Source organism: Desmodus rotundus, chromosome 6 (genome assembly GCF_022682495.2).
Source record: "Desmodus rotundus isolate HL8 chromosome 6, HLdesRot8A.1, whole genome shotgun sequence".
NCBI lineage: Eukaryota > Metazoa > Chordata > Mammalia > Chiroptera > Phyllostomidae > Desmodus > Desmodus rotundus.
Window position 1 is genome coordinate 69,112,031 of NC_071392.1, and position 22,233 is coordinate 69,134,263.

Sequence of the window (22,233 nt, forward strand, 5' to 3'; positions counted from 1 at the left end):
ATGGAGGCAAGCAATTTATCAGATATAGAGTTCAAAGTAATGGTTATAAGGATGCTCAAGAAACTTAGAACTGTAACAGAATGAAAAAGGTCATAGAAACCATGAAAAAGGACAGTTGGAAATGAAGAATAGCATATCTAAAATCAAGAATACACTGAAAGGAATTAGAAAGTAGGCTGGATGAAGAGATCAGCAATTTGGAAGACAAGGTTAAAAAAACACCCAATCAGATCAGCAAAAAGTAAAAAAAAGACTTAAAAAGAATGAAGATTGTTTAAGGGAACTTTGGGACAACACAAAATGTAACAACATCTGCATCATAGGGGTACCAGAAGCAATAGGAAATGAGCAAGGAATAGAAAAACTGTTTGTCAAAATAATGGCAGACAACTTCCCTAACCTGGTTAAGGAAAAAGCCACAGATGTTCAGGAAGGACAGAGTCTGAATCAAGATGAACTCAAAGAGACCCACAACAAGACATATCATAATTTAAATGTCAAAGTGTAAAGACAAAGAGAGAATCTTAAAGGTAGGAAGAAACAGACAGTTACCTACAAGGGAGTTCTTTTATGACTGTCACCTAATTTCTCAACAGAAACACTTCACGCCAGAAGGAAATGGTGTGCTGTAGTCAAAGTAATGAAAACCAAGGACTGACAACCAGGAATATTTACCAGCAAAGCTTTCATTTAAAATTGAAGGCAAAATAAAGAGCTTTCCAGACAAAAACAGGCTAAAGGAGTTCATTACCACCAAACCAACATTACAAGAAATATTAATGTGTCTTCTTTAAGAAGAAGAAGAAGAGACAGAGAGAGAGGAACATAGGCATAAAGAAAAATGACAATAAATAAGTAATTATTAACCTTAACAGATATTCTATGCAGCAATATTTTCACCGATACATCCAAGAAACATAGAGCAAGAAACATAAAAGAAGAAATAAATGGGACTTCATCAAAATAAAAAGTTTCTGCTTGGCTAAAGAAAACATCAGCAAAATGAAAGAGGAACCAACTGTATGGGAAAATATATTTTGCCAATGATATTGCAGACAAGAGTTTGATCTCCAAAATATATAAAGAATTCACATGACTCCACTCCAGGAAGAGAAACAATTCAATTAAAAAACAGACAAAGAATCTGAACAGACGCTTCTCCAAGGAGGATATACAGAGGGCCCATAGATACATGAAAAGATTCTCAGCATCACTAGCCATCAGAGAGAAGCAAATTAAAACCACAATGAGATACCACTTCACACTGGACAGAATGGACATCATAAACAAATCAACGAACAAGTATTGGAGAGGATGTGGAGTAAAGGGAACCCTAGTACACTGTTGGTGGGAATGCAGACTGGTGTAGCCACTGTGGAAAACAGTATGGAATTGCCTCAGAAAACTAAAAATGGAACTGCCTTTTGACCCAGCAATTCCACTGCTAGGATTATACCCTAAGAATCCTGAAACACCAATTCAAAAGAACCTATGCACCCTGATGTTCATAGCAGCACAATTTACAATAGCCAAGTACTGGAAGCAACCTAAGTGCCCATCAGCAAATGAGTAGATCAAAAAACTGGTACATTTACATAATGAAATACTACACAGCAGAAAGAAAGAGGGAACTCCTACCCTTCATGACAGCATGGTTGGAACCAGAGAGCATTATGCTAACCTATTACACCAGGCAGTGAAAGACAAATACCGTATGATCTCACCTATAAGTGGAACCTAATTAACAAAACAAACAAAGAAGCAAAATATAACCAGAGACATTGAAATAAAGAACAAATGGACAGTAGACAGAGGGGAGGTGGGAAGGGATAATGGGGGAAAGAAGGGGAAGGTTCGTCAAGGAACATGTATAAAGGCAAAGACAAAAAAAAGAAGGGGAAGGATTGAGGGTGGGAGGTGGGGATGGGTGGGGCAGAGGAGAGTGTTGGCGGGAAAATGTAGACAACTGTACTTGAACAACAATAATAAAAAGAAAAAAATGAAATTACAGTCACAATAAAAAATAAGCTTAATTGTAAATGGATAAATGCTCCAATAAAAAGACATAGGGTAGCTGAAAGGATAAGAAAAAAATGAGTCCTGGCTGGTTGTTGGGAACTGCCCTACCTGGTTTCAGAAGCTGTAACCCCCCATGGCCAAGGCTGAGTGAAAGACCTTGGGATCATAAGTCACTAAAGACAAAGCTTATCTCCCTGGCAGGGGTGCTGCCTCTGCCCACTTTACTTCACCCTGCTTGGCCCCCAGTACATGACTGGTTAGCCAATGACCGGTAAGATTCCTCAAGGGAGGGATGACCTAAGACAGGCATGGTCACAAAGGAACCCTCAGGGAAGGACTTTGGGGGCTATAGAAAATGGGGGTGGTGGACCCTCGCCCCTCAGCTTTGACATAGCCTGAGTCCTCATTCTGTCTGCAAGAAGTCTCCCAGTCTCTTGGCTGCCTTACTTCCCCTGCGTGACTTAAGCCTGAATCAATGACAGAGGGCAGTACAGCCCTTTGCTGGAAAGGGTGGATTCCCCGGGGCAATCAGGCCTAAGAAAGAATACATAAAATCCTGTGAAACCTGTTTTGCTAAGAATGTCCTCAATTTTCTAATAAGGGTCCAAGCATGAAATGAGTTTGTTTCCCAAAGTTTTATAGCCCTTTAGCTAACTGACCCTTACTCAGAATAAGCCCTTGTAGTTCTTTGTATGTTATCTATTGTTTGATCCTTACTGCCTAACAATGATGAGCTTTACCTGTATTCCTGTGCAAATTGAACCCAATAAAAGCCCATTAAGGAAAAGACTCTTGGCCCTTCTCCTTTGAGAGATTGGCCACCTTTCCTCCCCAAGCAGATCATGTCTTGGTAGACTTAATTCTCATCCATGGCAGACGGGGGGCCCTACAGGCAGAGCCCCCCTACAGCTGGTGTGGCTCAGTGTACTGAGCACCATGGGCCTGTGAACCAAGGGGTCACTGGTTTGATTCCCAGTCTAGGTCACATGCCTGGGTTGCAGGCCAGGTCCCTAGTAGGGGGTGCGCGAGAGGCTACCATACATTGATGTTTCCCTCTCTTTCTCCTTTCCTTCCCCTCTCTAAAAATAAATAAAATCTTTTAAAAAATGATCCATATATATGCTGTCTACAAGAGACCCACCTCAAAATAAAAGATTCCCACAGGTTGAAAATAGAGAGATGGAAATAGAAAATATTCAATACAAATGGAAATGATAAAAGAAATGGGGGTAGCAATATTTATATCTAACAAAATAGACTTCAAAACAAAGGCCATAATAAAAGACAAAGAAGGTCAGTACATAATACTAACAGGATCAATCCAATAAGAAGATATAACCTTTATAAACATATATACAGCAAACATAGGAGCACATAAATATATAAAGAAAATCATGATGGATTTTAAGGAAGAGATTAACAGTGATACAATCATTGTAGGGGATTTTAAAAACCCCTTCAATGGATATCCTCCAGACAAAAAAAATCAACAAGGAAACAGTGTCCTTAAACAACACACTAGGTGGATGGATTTAATTGATATTTATAGAACATTCTCATCCCAGAGCAGCAGAATATACATTCTTTTCAAGTGCATATGGAACAGTCTCAAAGATAGACCACATATTAGGACATAAGTCTTAACAGATTTAAGAGAATTGAAATAATATCAAACATCTTAATGAAACACAATGGCATGAAATTGGAAAACAACTACAACAATTATACTCTAAAACATCCAAAACATGGAGACTAAATAGCATGTTTTTAAACAAGGAATGGGTTACCAATGAGATCACAGGAAAAAATTCCTGGGAAGCAAATGAAAATGAACACATAACGAACAAATATCTATGGGACATAGTGAAAGCAGTCCCGAGAGGGAAGTTCATAGCATTACAGGCCTACCTCAAGAAGCAAGAAAAATGTCAAATAAACAATCTAACTTTACACCTAAAAGAACTGAAATCACAATAACAAACAAAGCCCAGTGAGCAGAAGGAAATAAGATCAGAGTGGAAATAAATGACAAAGAGACTAAGAAAAAAAAATCAATGAAATCAATAGCTAGTTTGTTTGAAAAGATAAACCAGATTGATGAACCTTTAACCAAACTCATCAATAAAAGAAGATCCAAATAAATAAAATTAGAAATGAAAGAGAAGTAATAAGTGACATCACAGAAATACAAATGTTTATAAGAAAATGCTACAAACAATTATATGCCAAAAAATTGAACAACCTAGGTGAAATGGACAAATTCCTAGAAACATACAATCTTTCAAAACTAAATCAGGAAGAAGCAGAAAACCTGAATAGATGGATTACAATGAATGAAATTGACACAGTAATCAAAAAAATCCCAGACAACAAAAGTCCTTTACCAGATGACTTCAAAGGCAAATTCTACCAAACATTCAAAGAACTAACACCTGTCCTTCTTAAACTATTCCAAAATCTTCAAGAAAAGGGGACACTTCCAAGCTCTTTTTATGAGGCCAACATTATCCTAATTCCAAAAAGCAGATCAAGATACCACAAAGAAAAAAAAATTATAGGCCAATATCCCTGATGAACATACATGCTAAAATCTTCAACAAAATATTAGCAAATCAGATGCAGCAATCTGTTAAAAACATACACCATGATCAGATGGGATTTATTCCAAGGATGCAAGGTTGGTACAATATCCACAAATCAATAAATGTATACATCACATAAAAAATGAAATATAAAAATCACATGATCACATCAATAGAAGCAGAAAAAGCATTCGATAAAATCCAGCACCCATTTAAGATAAAAATCCTCAGCAAAGTGGAATAGAGGGATCATACCTCAACATAATAAAGGTCATTATTAAAAACCTACAGCCAGCATCATAATGGGCAAAAACTAAGAATGTTTCCTTTAAGACCAGGAACAAGACAGGGATGTCCACTTTCACCACCCTTATTCAACATAGTACTGAAAGCCCTAGCCACAGCCATCAGACAAGAAAAGAAATAAAAAGCACCCAAATTGGAAAGGAGGAAGTAAGACTGTCACTATTTGACAATGACATGAAAACCCTGAAGACTTCACCAAAAAACTACTAGATCCAATAAATGAATTCAGCAAAGTAGAAGGATACAAAGTTAATATTCTGGAATCAGTGGCATTTTTATATACTAATAATGAACTATCAGAAAGAGAAACTGAGGAAACAGTCCTATTTACTATTGCAACAAATAAATAAGGTACCTGGGAATAAATTTAACCAAGGAGGTAAAAGTCCCATACTCAGAAAATTATAGGACATTAACCTGTAGAGGTTGCAGACAAAAATATCACAGCATAGGTCATGTTTATCTGAGAGATACAGTCATTACTAGTGTGTGCTGATAAGTAAAAAATAAATATAAAAATAACACACTGTCAATGTGCATTTATCATATTTATATAATGAAATACATGACTTTATTTATTTTCAGTTATAGTCTAGAAATTATTAAAGAAATATAAAAACAAAGAATAAAAGTTTTTCTTTTCAAATAATGGATACATGAATATTGCTAAAAAATAGAACCAAAAAGTCTTTAACATTAATTAATCAGAATATTCAGTAGTTGGCTTTGCCAACTATTCTAACAGTCATTGTAAACAATATTACTGTGCGCAAAGCTTGAGGACTTTTCACAACACTTGCAAAAATATTTTGATAAGTGAGTTGAATAGCATTTGCTGGAGTTCTTTAACATCTCTTGGATTATTGAATCGATATATTTTTCAGCCATTTTACAACAGTTAATAAAAAAATAAAACACTGGTTTCAAAGTTCATGAATAATAAAAACTACACCAACACTGACCATGGTTCATGGTATCTCTCAGATACAGTTTAATATCTAATATCACACACCCTTATGGAATACATGTTATACACAGACTGATGACTTAAATGTTATGGCTTAACATCAGTCACATACAGGCTCACAGCTAGCCATGACCATGAACCTGTGCAACTGATATGTGTAACAATATTTAAGAAACGAGTTTGTATCTCTTAGATCAGCCACAACCTCTGCAGGGTTAAAGAAAGAAATTGAGGAAGATACAAATAAGTGGAAGCATATATCCTGTTCATGGATTAGAAGAATTAACATCATTAAAATGTCCATGCTACCCAAAGCAATCTTCAGATTCCACACAATTCCTATTAAAATATCAATGACATAGTTCATAGATCTAGAACAGGTATTCCAAAACTTTGTGTGGAACCAAAAAAAACCCCAAATAGCCTCAGCAATCTTGAGAAAACAAAAGAACAAAGTTGGACGTCTCACAATACCTGATATCAAACTATACTACAAGGCCATTGTAATCAAAACAGCCTAGTACTGGCATGAGAACAGGCATATAGATCAATGGGACAGAACAGAGAGCCCAGAAATAAACCCACATCATTATGTTCAATTAATATTTGACAAGGGAAGCAAGAGAATACAATGAAGAAAACATAGTCTCTTCAATAAATGGCGTTGGGGAAGTTGGATGGGTACGTGCAAAAAAATGAAACTCGACCATCAACTTACACCATACTGGAGGATAAACTCAAAGTGGATAAAAGACTTAAAATGTTAGCTGTGAAATGATAAAAATCCTACAAGAAAACATAGTCAGTAAAATCTCAGACATCTTTCATAGTAATTCCTTTGCCAACACATCTCCTAGGGCAAGGGAAATAAAGGAAGAAATAAACAAATGACTGCATCAAACTAAAAAGCTTCTGCACAGCTAAAGAAACCATCAAGAAGATGAAACAGGAACCCACTGTATGGAAGAATATATTTGCCAATGATACATCTGATAAGGGGTTAATTTCTAAAATATGTAAAGAACTTTTACAGCTTAACACCAGGAAGACAAATGATCCAGTTACAAAATGGGCAAAGGGCCTGAGTAGACACTTCTCTGAAGAGAACAAACGGATGGCCAATAGACATAGGAGAAAAAGCTTAACATTACTAATTATCAGAGAGATACAAATTAAAACCACAATGAGATATCACCTTATACCTGTCAGAATAGCTATCATCAACAGGTCAACAAACAAGTGCTGGTAAGGATATGGAGAAAAGGGAACCCTTGTGCACTGTTGGGAATGCAGACCAATGCAGCCACTATGGGAAACAGTATGGAATTGCCTCAGAAAACTGAAAATGGAACTGCTTTTTGGTCCAGCAATGCCACTTCTGGAAATAAATCCTAAGAATCCCAAAACACTAATCAAAAAGAATATATGCACCCTTATATTCATAGCAGTGTTATTTACAATAGCCAAGGTCTGCCCATCAGTAGATGAGTGGATAAAAAAGCTGTGGCACATTTATATAGTAGAATTCTACATGGCTGTTAAAAAAAGAATAAACTCCTATAGTTTGTGAGAGCATGGATGGATCTGAAGAATATTATGCTAAATGAAAAAAAGCCAGTCAGAGAAAGACAAATACCATATGATGTCACTCATATGTGGAATCTAATGAACAAAATATAGTTATGAGCAAAACGAAATAGAGGCATGGATGCGTGGAACAGACTGACAGATCTCAGAGGGAGGGTTTGGGGGAACTGGAAGAGATTAGCCAAAGAAAATATATGCATTACATGTAAAGCCCGTGGACATTGACAACAAAGTGTGAAATGAGGGTGGCCAGAGCTTGGGGAAAGGGGAAATGGGGGAGGGGATGCGGAACATCTGTAATAATGTCAACAATTGAAAAATAAAAAATAATAATAATGAAGGGAAAAATGTGTACTTCTCCTTGAATTGGAATTCGGTGAGCATATTCCTGATAGTATCTTTATGTAAAATAACTTGCCATACTCTGCAAATGAAGTTTTTTGTTTTGCAAAGAAGTTAATGAGTCAGTGAAATTGCTGAAGTTCATAAAAAGCAATAGTAGTATGAATTCCAAATGTAAAATATACGTATCATCCCTGGCTGGGTGGGTCAGTTGGTTGGAGTACTCTCTCATACACCAAAAGGATGTGGGTTCAATTCCCAGTCAGGGCATATACCTAGGTTGTGCGTTCAGTCCCTGGTCAGTCAGGGCACGTGTGGGAAGCAATTGGTTGATGTTTCGCTTTCATCCTCTCTCTCTTCCTTCCTCTCTCTCTAAAATCAATAAGCAGATCTACAGGTGAAGATTAAATAAATAATAAGATAATAAATAAATATATTTATATGTATCTGGACTAATAGCCATGTGTGCTTTGTCCCAAGCATACCTTGATGTAATTATTATGCCCATTCTGTAGATGTGGGAATTGAAATTTAAAGACAAACATTGTGTGTCCACAGAGATAGTAAGCAATATAAGAGCCATTTTAAACCATATAATGTGGTAATTTCTCTCATGGAACATAAAAGAAAGAATAGAGAAAACTCCTGCCATAGCATTATATGAAATAACCTTTGTTCTATGATATAATGTGTTCCATTTATATTATTACGGTTCAATTTACTTTCCAGAAGTAAACATTATTGCTTATGCAAATACAGTTTCTTATCCTTTATAAACACATTCAAATGAATTAATTCATTAGATCCCAAACCCCACTGGGGTAGGAGGTCCTTATGTTTCAGACAGAGGAACTGAGACTCTGAGTGGGCCAATGACTCCTCAAAAAGTGCAGAAGTCCACAGCTGGGAAGTTTAAAAATTCTAGTGTCTTTCCATTACGATTCATAGCCTTTCAAAATATCACAAGTGAAAAGTAGCTTTTTACTTTTTCTAGTGGCACTTGTAACTAGAGAAGTTGAGTCATTGTAGGAGACAAGTAGCTGTAAACTAGGTAAAATGAATTTAAAATATTTAATGAGATGTTAGTGCTAAATATAAATACACAAGATCACTTAATATTTAGCCCTTGCCTTTTCTTCCTGTTATCTGTATTCAGTCAGTAATGACCATTTAAAGAATAAATATGGGAGAAAAGTATTATTTTAAATCAAGTTTACCTTTTTTTAATGAAAGGTAAACTTGAAGTGGTGATTGTGGATTTCTTTTTAATCATAGATCTTTTCAGTCACCCTGTTGTTTTTTTATTATTAAACTCAAGATACCAATAAAATAGCATTCACCTTAGTAAAAAATAGATATTATGCAATTTTATTTTCCAGGTTAAATCAATATGTCTCTGACTGGATGTATGAGAGATTATCAATTAAACATTTGCAACCAAAAAATAATGAAATTAATGGTAAAGGCATAAACTTCTAAAAAGTATAAAGTAACTTAGATATTTAAAAATATATTGATGAGAACATAAATTTATTTCAATATCTTAAGTCTTTATGATATATATAAATTTCGAGGACTAAATTCCGTCATGAAAAACTTTTCTTGTCCCATGCGATCTGTTGTAGGTTGCTGTTTCTCATTCAACCATCGCCGTCATCACAGTAGGCACTGCAGGAGGAGTATGTTAATTATCTTGAGGTGTCCCAGTGGCCCAGTAACTCCAGGGCAAAATTCCAGCAGAGTCTTGGTTGCAATCCAGGTTGAAAACACCGCATTAACTTGTTCAGTCTCTTGACATCCTCACAAACACTAAAGCTGGAAAGAAAATATATTTGTTCAAGCTGAGTAAAGTATTACAAAACATTGGGTTGGCCAAAAAGTTCATTTGGTAAGGTGGCTGTAGTAGCACTTACTTGTCTTTAACTTCATTCAAAACAATTTTGTTAGATTGTATTGGGACAGCTGTCATATCAGTGAGCATTTTTAAAAAAACATCAAAATTGGTGAATTTTTGTGTTGTCATTTTAACATTGAAGATGGAAGAAAACATGCAACATTTTCAGCATATTATGCCTTATTATTTCAAGAAAGGTAAAAATACAACTGAAATGCAAAAAAGATTTCTGCAGTGTATGGAGAAGATGCTGTGACTGATACAACATGTCAAAAGTGATTTGTGAAGTTTTGTGCTGATATTTCTCACTGGACAATGATGCTCCACAGTGGGGTAGACCAGTTCAAGTTGATAGTGATCAAATCAAGTCATTAACTGAGAACAATCGATGTTCTACCACTTGGGAGATAGCCAACATACTCAAAATATCCAAATCAATGAAGTTATTGGTGAAAATGAAAAATGTGTCTTTTATTTTATGGAAAAAACTAAACAGACTTTTTGGCCAACACAATAAATAATACCAAATGCCTAGCCAACCATTTGTGATTGAGTATAAAAAGTAATGGACTATATTCTCCAAGGTTAATTATCTACAGAACAGGAATGCTTTTTAGGTATTGTTCTTCTGAGTGCAATAAACGTGGATTATCTAGAGCAGTGGTCCCCAACTTTTTTGGTACCAGAGACCACTTTCATGGAAGACAATTTTCCCACAGACCAGGGTCAGGGGGGATAGTTTTGGGATGATTCAAGCACATTACATGCAATCTCACCTCCTGATGTGCCTAGACCCGTAGCAGTCGGCAGACTGAAGGTTGGAGACCCCTGATTTAGACAACGTAACGAACATCTTTGAACACATGACACTGCAGAGAGCTTTCAAGTTTCAGGCAAAAGTTGGGAAAAACTATTGCAACAGTGGGTCAGTACCACCCAGTGCTGTCATTGGTCAAGATAGGTCACCAGTGCAAGACTTGAAATTGTGTTGTGACTGATGATTGAACTGACTCCTCTTCTCTTAGAGTAGACTTTGGTGGTTCACAGAAGGAACATCGTGGAGACAACAGGTTCCTTGAAGAATGCACATTTCTACATGAGAAAGATAAAAAGAGTACAGTGGGATGCTTTGCAAAGAGTAGCCGCATGGTGGGAGGGTAGTATCAGGCACAAGAAAATGAAATGTATAAAATGATTCTTCTACCCGGGCAGAACTTCCCTACCCCACCCCAGTCAATTGAGCCAGTAGGATTTGAGCAGTTTCCACTCACTTTAAATAAAATTTGTAACAAAGTAAGTTGGTGAATAATATTTACCACTTGATAGTGTAATGGCAATGAAACATCTATACCAGTAAAGCAATAAATGTAATCATTTTATATAGTTATGAACAAAATCAATGACTGATATAGGCAAGTGCTTCTTAACAATTGAAAGTCAACTGATTAAGGATGTCATGAAAACATTTAATTTCTTGAAACTGCTAATGGGGAAAGATGTTCTAAAATGACTTCTTTAAAGTGTAAACAATACTATCTTCTTAAAAAGTAATGATCTCAAACTTCCTTAAGTCCTCTGAAACAAAGAAAATATACATGTTCTGAAGATCTTACTTTTAAAATGAATTCATTTTGGAATGTAGCTAGGAAATTAGATAAGGATAGTTCCTTTAATTAAAATTAAATATTATGTTTTTCACTGTTCACATTGTGCTGTAGGGCTCACTTGAACATTTGACTATAGGGATTTGTATTTCCCAGGTACATTGAATATTCATACTTATCTTTAAAACAAAAGGATACTTCAGTTTAAAAATCAGACAACAATAGTAAACACATGAGTAATGTGACTGCACAAGGATATGCTCCGCATGTGATATAAATGTCATATTATTTATGGGGCTTTGATTCACTTTTGAAAAGAACTAAACACTTGAAAAATAAATTTAAGAAATAATATGTGTTGATAATGTCATTTTTTACTGAGCTCAAAATGGTTTAACTTGTGCCCTATTGTTTGTTACAATATCCTTCTAAGTAAACAGGAGATACCAATCCCTGTTTTATAATTACTAAAGTACCAGCAAGGACGGGCCACTTCTCCATAGTCACCATTCAAAAGGAGGTCTAGATTTCCCACCCTAAAAATTCATGAAAGAAGCACAAAATATCTATATATGTTTATAATTTAAGTTAGGCATATATATATACCATGCTCACCCTGATTTCTTTTTGAAATATTTCCTAAGCCTATGTATGTTTAATGAGCAGTAACATCTGGCTTATTAAAGCTTATAAAATATATTAGAAAATAAAAAGTACTTAAAATCATTAAAAATGTATTGGAAAATTATCAGCCTCTTTATTGTAATGAATATGCTTCCTATTATAAAATCTTTTTTTTCTAGACCAGTAAAAATACAAAGTCTAAATGAAACAGGTGACAAAATGAATTTTCAGTCACTACCTTGGAAAGAAGTCAAGAAGATCTTTCTGCCTTGCCCAGACATAACTGCAGAACAAATCAGTCAAAACATTGACAGCTATTTTAACATATAATTTACACCTATTTCATAACAGACTGCCAACTCATAAAGCTGCCAGATTTTCCTGCTTAATGGGTAGATATGTACATTTGGGCTTAGTTTTGTCTAAGCAAAAAGTATCGTTTTAGAAGTAAGGCACAAATTGAAATAAGGCTGTTTCAAAGCTTACCCCCAAATAGACCACTCAGTCAGTCTGTTCGTCAGAGCCAATCAGATGATCCGAGAGTTGCTACACGGCCTGTTTCGCTAGGGCTCTGGTTTTGGATTTTTTGGTAGCTGAAACGCTCAGATTGCCTACCATGTGTAGGCTATAGACCGACTTCCTAAACTCAACTTAAAAATGCTGTTAAGGCTAGCTACTGCATGCGATCTCTTATGAATAAGGATGAACTTTTATTAAAAAATGAAAAATGGGTTTCAAGTTTTTCTTTACCCAGTCTTTGAAACATAAATTTGCCTCTAATTGAGTTGGCTTTAGAATCAGAGATACTCTTTCAGAAATTCATATACACTTTACAGTTTATTTTATTTTTTTTAAATTTTTATTGTTATTCAGTTACAGTTGTATGCCTTTTCTCCCCATCCCTCCACCCCACCCCAGGTGAACCCACCTCCCTCCCCCACCTCCACCCTCCCCCTTGGTTTTGTCCATGTGTCCTTTATAGTAGTTCCTGTAATCCCCTCTTCCCACTGTCCCCGCGCCCGCCCTCCCCCCCGCCGCCCCGCCCTGGCTATTGTTAGATTGTTCTTAACTTCAATGTCTCTGGTTATATTTTGTTTGCTTTTTTCTTCTATTGACTTTACATTTTAAAATATTTAATATAAACACAAAATGCCTGAAAAGCATAAGAACATATTAAAATGTAAAAATCACTCCCAATGTGGGCACACACAGAAACTTACATTTCAGAATATATGTGCCATATTTTTTGGACTATAAAACACACTTTTCCCCAAAAAATTTGGGAGGAAAATGGGGGTGCATCTTATAGTCTGAATGTAGCTTACCTGGCTCATTGGAGGAGGAGGCGGTGGTGAAGCAGGGTCATGGGAGGCAGGAGCAGGACCATATTTTTTGCTTCAAAATTTTTTTCTATTTTCCTCCTCTAAAACCTAGGTGCATCTTATGGTCTGGTGCATCTCATAGTCTGAAAAATATGGTAATATTATAATATTTTTATCATAATTATTGATAAAGTTTATATCATGTGCATTTCTCCACATCAATAAATATATTTATAATTTTAAAAATTCACATTATTTCATATTGTGAACCTTGTAAATTTATTTAAACTTCTCTCAGTTATTGTACATTTCTGATGGGTCACTGTTACTTTCAGTGTAGTAAACATCTCTGTACATGGCACTTTCTTATCTTTGTTAATCTTTTAAAATGTATTTCTTAAAATGGAATTACTGTCTCAAAGGATATAAAGATTCTTAAGAATCTTGATGACTTACCAGCTTACTTTCTAGAAAATTTATACTAGTTCATACTTTTACCTGTAGGTAAAGGAACATCTCAAGATACTTTGGGTATCATTGAATCTTTTAAAAAACAAAAATAATAAACCCTTGACAATTTGATAGCTGGAAAAATGCTATCTCAGTACTGTTTTGTTTTTTGGATACCCAGTAAGTCTAACATTTTTTATGTGTTTGTTTATATACTTGCCCTTATTGATTTATAAGAATTTTATATATTTGGAATATATTGTTACATTTGTTGAATGCATTTTAGCAGTTACCAATAACTTAACATTGGTAATTTGTATTTCACTAAACATTTTTGTTATAAGTTTTGAATGTTATGGACACAAAGCTATGAATATTTTATGATTTTTTTGTGTGTACAAAGCCCTTCCCCATCTTATAATAGATGACATATTTACTTATATTTTTCCTATAGTTTTGAGAATCCTTTTGTGTAATAGATTAAATGTTTGTATTTTTCTAATAGTTTTTGTGAATCCTTTTTTAATCTGTCCTTAATCCACTTGGACTTTATTTTGCTATGTGTAAAGTGGATTGAACTTCTTTTTACAAATAGCCTGTGTTCCCAGAATTGGTTAAACTTTCAAACTTTCCGTATATAACTCTGGTATTTCCTTTATCACAGATTAAACTGGCATCTGTCCTACTCCAGTTTTAGTGCTATATGCTTTGTTCTGTTGATCTGTCTGTTAATTTATCTTTTAGTGATTGCTTAACCAAGCCCTCATTATTTCACTCGTTTTGTTAATGTTCTTGTTAACTATTATTTTCCATATCTATTTCTAATGAACTTTAGACTAATTTTGCCAATTAGAAACACCCCATTGAGATCTGACCTATTTATTGATATGGAAAGAACTGATATCTTACCCAAATCCAATGTTTCCATTTAAGGATGCCATAGTTTTCTCTATTTATTTACATTTTCTTTTATGTTAATAATAGGTCATATGTTTATGTACCTTCTTCATGTTTTACACTTATCATGGTATATACAAATTATTCAAGGTGCCAGTTGTCCAGAACTCCCTGAGTCACCCTAGTCATAGAGGACACAGGCATTCCTGCTCTATCCCTGATTTCAGTGGAAGCGTACAGCATAAGACTTGACAACGGAAACATCATTTAGATTGCTGAATAACAGCACCGTATCATTTATATAATAATGTAATAGTATAATAGTATATTAATATATAACAGAAATGTAATAATACATCACTTTAGTGTATTAATTCCATGTTTTATCCCAACCTTCATATGCTTTGTCTCCTACAGATTTTGTTCTCTTCCCACTTTTAGTATAATTTTTAGTTCCTACTTCTAATAAGTACGTTCACACATGTTATCTCTGTCTTTGCTCTCATTACTATTATATCATCAATAATTGGGTTTTTCTTGTATAGTGGAATAAATTCACCGTTAGTCACAGTCATAATAATAGGTGCCTATGAGGATTATAGCCCTGTATGACAACAATGAGTTCGTACCTTTTCAGTGTTTCCTTAGTGTGGTAGAAGACATTTGACAGGGAAAATAAAATGTGGTGCTTAATCTCCTTCATACTTTATTTTATAAATAAAGCTCAAACTAGTTTAATGGAAACTTTTATCGCTCATATCATTTAAGCCCAAGGAAAAAATTTTCCAAAGTTAAATCAACTTTTTATTTAATATTCAAAATTTCAAGAATACTTTAAATGAACTGTTGTGAGGCTGTAAAACCATATTTATTAACTTGAGAATATATCAGTGATTTATTATTATGTAGAAAAAGCAAGTCACCAAATAATGAAATAGTGTAATTCAATTTACATAAATTACATACATATTACATATGCATAGCATACCTAGAAAAATATACATTATAAAGAGTGGTTATTTGTAAGAGATGTGAGTATAGGTGATTTTTGAAGTTATTTTTGCTTATCTTAATTTTTCTAACTTCTCTGGAACAGGTGTGTATTTTTGCTCATATATTTATAATACAGATCAAAACTATTAATATGTTTTTGACAGAAGAAATCTTTAGGAATATAGATAAATCACATTAGGTTAAACCTACTTATACTTTTGTAAGTATAAGAAAACACTCTGACTACTTTTCCAAGGGAAGGCTGCATTTTGAGCTTTCATTGGAAAGTTTTCAGTAGGTCTAGCAGACAAATCGCCAACAAACAAATCCTTTCTGGGAAGCACACACAGCACTCGGTGCCTGTGGGACAGTAAAATCTAAGTGCTCACCTCCAGATTTGTCCTTAGTCCTATGAAAAAATAAGTTTGTAATTAGCTATCTGCAGTGTGGTGAGGAATTGCAGGAGAGGAATAAAGGGACTAAATGATAATAGAAAAAATACAATAAAAGTTGAATTCATATAAAAAATAAAATGAAGGCAAGGAAAAAAATTCAATTTGAAAAATGAAAAAAAATAGCTATCTGACTACCAAGACAAGAAATGGCTCCCTTCATGTTTTTACATTATCCGTTATGTTTAATATTTCCATCTCCTTGGATAGTTTTACCATTTTTTAGTATATTGTTTCAAGGACTTACTTTTTCATCTTTTTAACCTTATGTTTAAATGAAAAGGCTTCCTGGACTCTAGTAACTCAGTTCTTCCCAGCATTCCCTGTCATAAACAATGTGAATGAATGTACCCTCCTATTTGGCATTAAGTTGCAATTTAACTTTTGATACTATAAATGGTGCTTTTATTTTTAAATCTTTACCAAGAAGAGAAAACCAATGGGATTCTTCTTATGCTGAAAAATAGCTGAAATTGGAAAACAAATGATATAGGGAGAAATTACATATAAATATAAAATCTTTAAAAGCAGTATTTTTAGGGAGTTCCCTTACATCTGAAGACTGAACAGTAAGTATAATGTTTGAACTGTAACAGTATCCTAAACGAGACTGTTATCCAAATTACCGTAACTAGCTAAAGTATGTTTTACAAATGTCTTTGCATGCATACTGGATATAAGTTTATAATCCAGATTGGTAAAGGCTTTATGATAACACAAACTGACAGCAACATTGAATGACAGGAAGTCCAGAAAAAATCTGCCATGTATGATATTATAGGCCCTGTACACATGGGCAGATCTAATTTTACTTGGAACGTTTGCCTTAGTTATCTAATCAAGGTTTTGGCTTACATCACTTGGATAATAAACTCAACTTTCTTATCAAACAAAGATATTACAATAGAATACTGATGAAATAAAGGACTTTCGTAGTCAGGTGATGTGTTCACAGGTGTTCTGTAATCAAAAGTTAATTCTCTTCTTAAAGGACCTCACATTTCTGATGTTTTTCTTTTCTGAAAGGAGACTTCTATTATTTTGACTCTAATAATAGATGCTTAGGGATGCTATAAGGACCAACCTTTTGTGACTCTGCCACTTCATTCTTAATCATGTCTGACTGCCAAATTCTTTACTGCATGAGAATTGCTCCGATGACATCAGACTGTCTCCAGAGGTTTCCAAGACTTCAAGAGGATACCGGCTACCTACCTTTCTTCACCCACCCCCCAACCTCTTTCACTTCAATTATAAATATTTGTTGGATTGTTACATACTTTTATTTAATAGATCCCTTTAGAATATACTCAACATATGAAATATATTAACACTTCCCAGTCAACTCAGAAGTCTCCTTCCTGTGTTTAAAAGAAGTGCAGACAAGAGGTGAGAATTGGATGAAAACAAAAGTATAAAAAATGATGTGACTCCTGTATCATGGTGAGCTGTCACCAAGCAAAGTCCCTCATGACCTGTGCAGACCCCTTGTGAGGCCCAGCTGGACTCTTAAACCTTTGGTTTCAGCATTTGTCACACTTGGTGCTCACGCCCTTCCTCCACCTGGACGTGTGTCAGTCCGTCTCCCAGTCTCTCCTGGCCAGTCTCACTCGAGGGCTTTGGAGATTCATCTCTAATGTTATTCCTCCTCTGCCATTCCAGATTTCTCCCATCCGCTGACTTTCTTTTCCCCTCCTCTGAAGTTTCTTAGTAACTTTATTTTAAAAGATGTGAAATTTGGTACAACACTTTAGTAAAGTCCCCTAAAGAAATTTAGTTTTAGAATCCTAGATTTCAAACTTATACCCGTGGTTATTTCCTACCAAAAGTTTCTTTTTCTGAGGACCACTCTATTTCTTCTCCTCATCATATATTTGGCCACTTTATAGCATTGTGTGTGTGTGTGTGTGTGAGGGAGCATATCTTGTCAGAGCAATGTTTCTAGACTGTATCCTAGGATACAGATGACAAGTAGAATACGTGTTAATCAACATGAAGCAGAGGCTATCTTTAGTGTAAGGGCAAAATCAGAGCCATTTTTACAATTTGAAATATTTGTAATGATATTTTAAGAGAAAATGAGCACCCTGATTTTTGCTGTTGTTTGAAAAACTTCAACAAAATAAGCGTGTTTATTTATTTATATCTTTCATGTGCATACAGTAGTTATCAAAACTTTTAGCATAAAGAAAAAATGAAGGGATATATGTATACATATATAAGTACATATACACACATACATATTTGCACATATCTAGGTGCTAAGGGTAAGTAGGAGATGGAATATGTTGAAACAAAAACTTCTAAGGTTACCTGAAATAAAATAAAGCAAATTTCTCTCCATTTTTGTAACAGGTTGTAAAACCACTTCATGAAGAATATTTTTAGGACAAGTTTTAGAGTAGCCTTAAAAATATTTTCCAATGTATATTTTCTTGTGTATCTGTTGTACAGTTCATTTCTGAAATTTATTTCTTAGTTTGAGCACTGCAAAACACACCAGACCAGACCTGGTAAACCTTTTTAAATGGAAAGAAAAAATATATAAAAACTAAAGAAAATAAAATTCATAGAAACAGAAGGTTAATTTTATTATAATAGATTTTAAAATGTTTGAGTATTTTGATAGATTCTGTTTTATATAGGATTTACTGATTTTCAAAGTATGTAATCAATGAAAACACTGAACCTAGTTTCTGTTTTCTTGTTCATTGGAGCTATCACATCTCATCTATCAGACCTCTAAGAAGAATTTTAAAAATGGGGTACTCTCTCACGCCCAAAGACTATGTGATTAGCATATGAATGTGTAACAGATTGTTTGAAGTAACAATTAAGGGAACAATACAGAAAGAAACTGAATAGAGCTACCAACACCTGGGAATCTACTATTGAAGAAAGCTTTCTTAATATAAGTAATTAAATGCCAAGGACAAGTGCTCATTGTGTCCTGCTAGAGCCCTGCAACGGAAGCTGGAATCTGCTGGTATTTGCTGTCATCTTTCAGACTGAATCATTAAAACAGGGACTTACTGTTTTATTTATTTCAATGTAATGCTTGCTAAATGTAGGTTTTACATGGTATTCCATCTGAAATCAAGATGCATTTATAGGACAAAAAGTCTTACATTTAAAAAATATTTTTATTTAAAACATATGAATAGATGATGAAAAACCTTTCCCTGTGGTCAGTGCAAAAAGTTTGAGAGGAAAATTCCAACTGATGGCCAGGTCAAGTCAGGTATACAGTCAGTTCTTAATAATTCATATATCTAAATAATTCACATATCTAAATAATTCCTGCTGATGAATGTCTAGGTGTATCATTTTGTTTCATTTTGTTTCTCTTGAAGGTGTACATGCTATAGGGGTTCCCGCTCAGCTCAGGATTGTTAGGAATCCTTGTTATTGGGCTCAGTGGAGTAAGAAGAGGCAGGAGCCTTGCATTATTGTTTTCATTTTTGTCACTGCTTACGCAAACCACTTATATTTCTTTGGCATAAATTGCCTTATCTCTAAAATAGGAATTATTATTTTGTAGACTGTTGAGGTCTGAGTTGAATGAACTTTGGGGTTTTTCTAACACTTAATTGGATATATCCCATCATCGTGAAGAAATACTTGTCCCTAGAATTTTACCACAAATGACCACCATACTATGGGGCAACTCCATTTGAAAAATGAAGTAGGAACCTAACATTTCATTTTTAAGTAGAAAATATATATATGCATGAATATTAATATGTTATTTATAATAACCAAAAAAAGGAACAACCTAAGTATCCATCAATTGATGAGTGGATAAATAAGTGTGGTATATCCATTATCAAAACAAAATTGTACCAGACAAGGTTAAACAGCAAGAAGACTTCATTCAAGGCTATTGTAATTGGGAGAGAAACCAGAATTGTCAGAACTAGACTCCACTGGAGTAGAGGAGGTAAGATTTTTTAAAGATTGGAGTGGAAAAGTACCACAGGACTTTAAGGGGGAAATCATAGACCATCTATGTTTTCCACTTGACTTTATCCATAGGAAAAATAAATGAATAACTTTATGACAAGGGGGTAGTTTTTGCAACTCCTACCCTCTCACAGCAACAGGGAAATAAGGGTAAGAATGCTATTTCCTTGGATGATTACTTCTCAAAAAGATGATTCCCTTGTCCATGTGAGTACATTTCTGGTTGTAAAACTGCCATGTGGCTATTAAAAAAAGATTGACATGTCAAAGGGACACAGAGAATTTACAACTACAGGTTTTCTTATCTCAAAGAAAGAGTAGGTCAGGGGCCTAGAGTCGAGAAGAAGTAAGTGCAAAGTTTATTCAAGCTAAAGGGAACTTTAAGGCCATACTAGTCACCATACAATGAGTATTTGTAGACAATGAAAAGGAATGAAGTATTGATAAATGCAGCAACATGGATGAACCTAGCAAACATAAATTATGCTGGAAGCCAGTCATAAGAGGCCATATATTATGTGACTTTATCTATATGAAATATCTAGAATATTAAATCCATGCAGACAAAGTAATTAGTGGTTGCCTATACCTGGGAATTTTTGGGGTGGGGTTGGAGTGGCAACTAGAGTATGGGTTTGTTTTTTTTTTTGAGGGGTAATGAAGATACTTTAAAATTGTAGTGATGAATGCACAAGCCTCTGAATATACTAAAAGTCATTAAATTGCACACTTTAATGGGTGAAGTGTATGACATGTAAATTATATTTTAATAAAGCTATTATAAAAACAAATATGTGTTGAAATATGGTACATAGCCAATATTCCAATATTTATAGTTATAAAAATTTTAAACAAAACCAAACCCCTTATTTCTCCAAAGAACATTTTGATTAATCTGTGGATTCAAAGTATGTATTTCTGGTAGCTAGCCTGATTTTCAGTTTTTACAGCAGTTATTTTTTACCATGTTATACCAATAAGAGAGTATATAACATGGAAGAAAGGAAAATACATTCTGAAATGTCCCTAAGATGTTTGCTTCCCTGAAAATGGGAACCGTCAATAAAAGAATAGTTTCTGTTCTTAACTGATGAGAAACATCAGTACAGATCTAGGTATGGTGTGGTGTGGTGTGGTGTGGTACAGGGCAGTAAAAATAAACCCTTGCATTCTAACGAAGGCTATGTGGGCAGAACCTCAATTTTAACTGTAGCCATTTCTAGAGAAACAGTTTTGTTCAACAGTTCTGAACCTACTGATCAGGTTCCAAACCTAGCTCCAAAAGACTCATTTTACCCACACTGTAGTTGAACTGGAGTACTAATGTTAGTACTGACTGTCTGCATGTATGGGACAATGGCACAGAAAGGAGGATGAACCATAACATTCCCATCACCTGGTACAGGTACGGCTCCAGGCACAATTCTGAATTATGCACAGTGAGGCTTTGGCTTTAAAAGACTCTGGAAACAATTTCTACTTGTGGGGCAAGGGGGTTCCTACACCAACAATTCTTGGACACCAAATGGGTGTCCTACAGTTTGACTCAGTTCTGACACTGTCTACATGGGATAGCATCAGATCCTACCAGCTTAGTCCTACAAGATTGTCCCTACTCCTTCAGATACCAGTCACCAAACCCATGTTTTCACCTGTGCTTCTGGTCAACTGGCTATAGATTAGAGGGTCCAACAAGACCCTCCCTCGTTGGGTTGATTAATTTCCTAGAATGGTTCACAGAACTTGGAGAAACATTTTGCTTACTAGATCCCCAGTTTATTATGAAAGCACATACCCCAGGAATGGCCAGATGGATGAGATGCAGAGGACAAGTATGGCTCAAAAGGCTCCATGCCCTCTCCAAATGTGCCACTTGCCCAAAATCTCCATGTGTTCACCAATGGGGAACTTCTCAACCTGGAAGTTCCCCAAATCCTCTTCTTTGGAGGTTTTTTTTTTTTTAATTTATTTTTTATTGTTATTCAATTACAGTTGTATGCCTTTTCTCCCCTTCCCTCCCCCCACCCTAGCTGAACCCACTTCCCTCCCCCACCCCCACCATCCCCCCCCCCCATGTTGTCCATGTGTCCTTTATAATAGGACAATCCCCTGCAAACCCCTCTTCCCACTGTCCCCACCCCACTCCCCCCTGGCCACTGCTAGACTGTTCCCCACCTCAATGTCTCTGGTTGTATTTTGTTTGCTTTTTTCTTTTGTTGATTATGTTCCAG

General features: G+C 35.1%; 1 protein-coding gene across 2 annotated transcripts in view; it reads left to right on the forward strand.

Moving 5' to 3' along the window:
- The window catches only part of PTPRZ1 (protein tyrosine phosphatase receptor type Z1), a 191,326-nt gene that overhangs the window by 41,937 nt on the left and 127,156 nt on the right, over positions 1–22,233 (forward strand). The gene's annotated exons all lie outside the window — the stretch shown is intronic.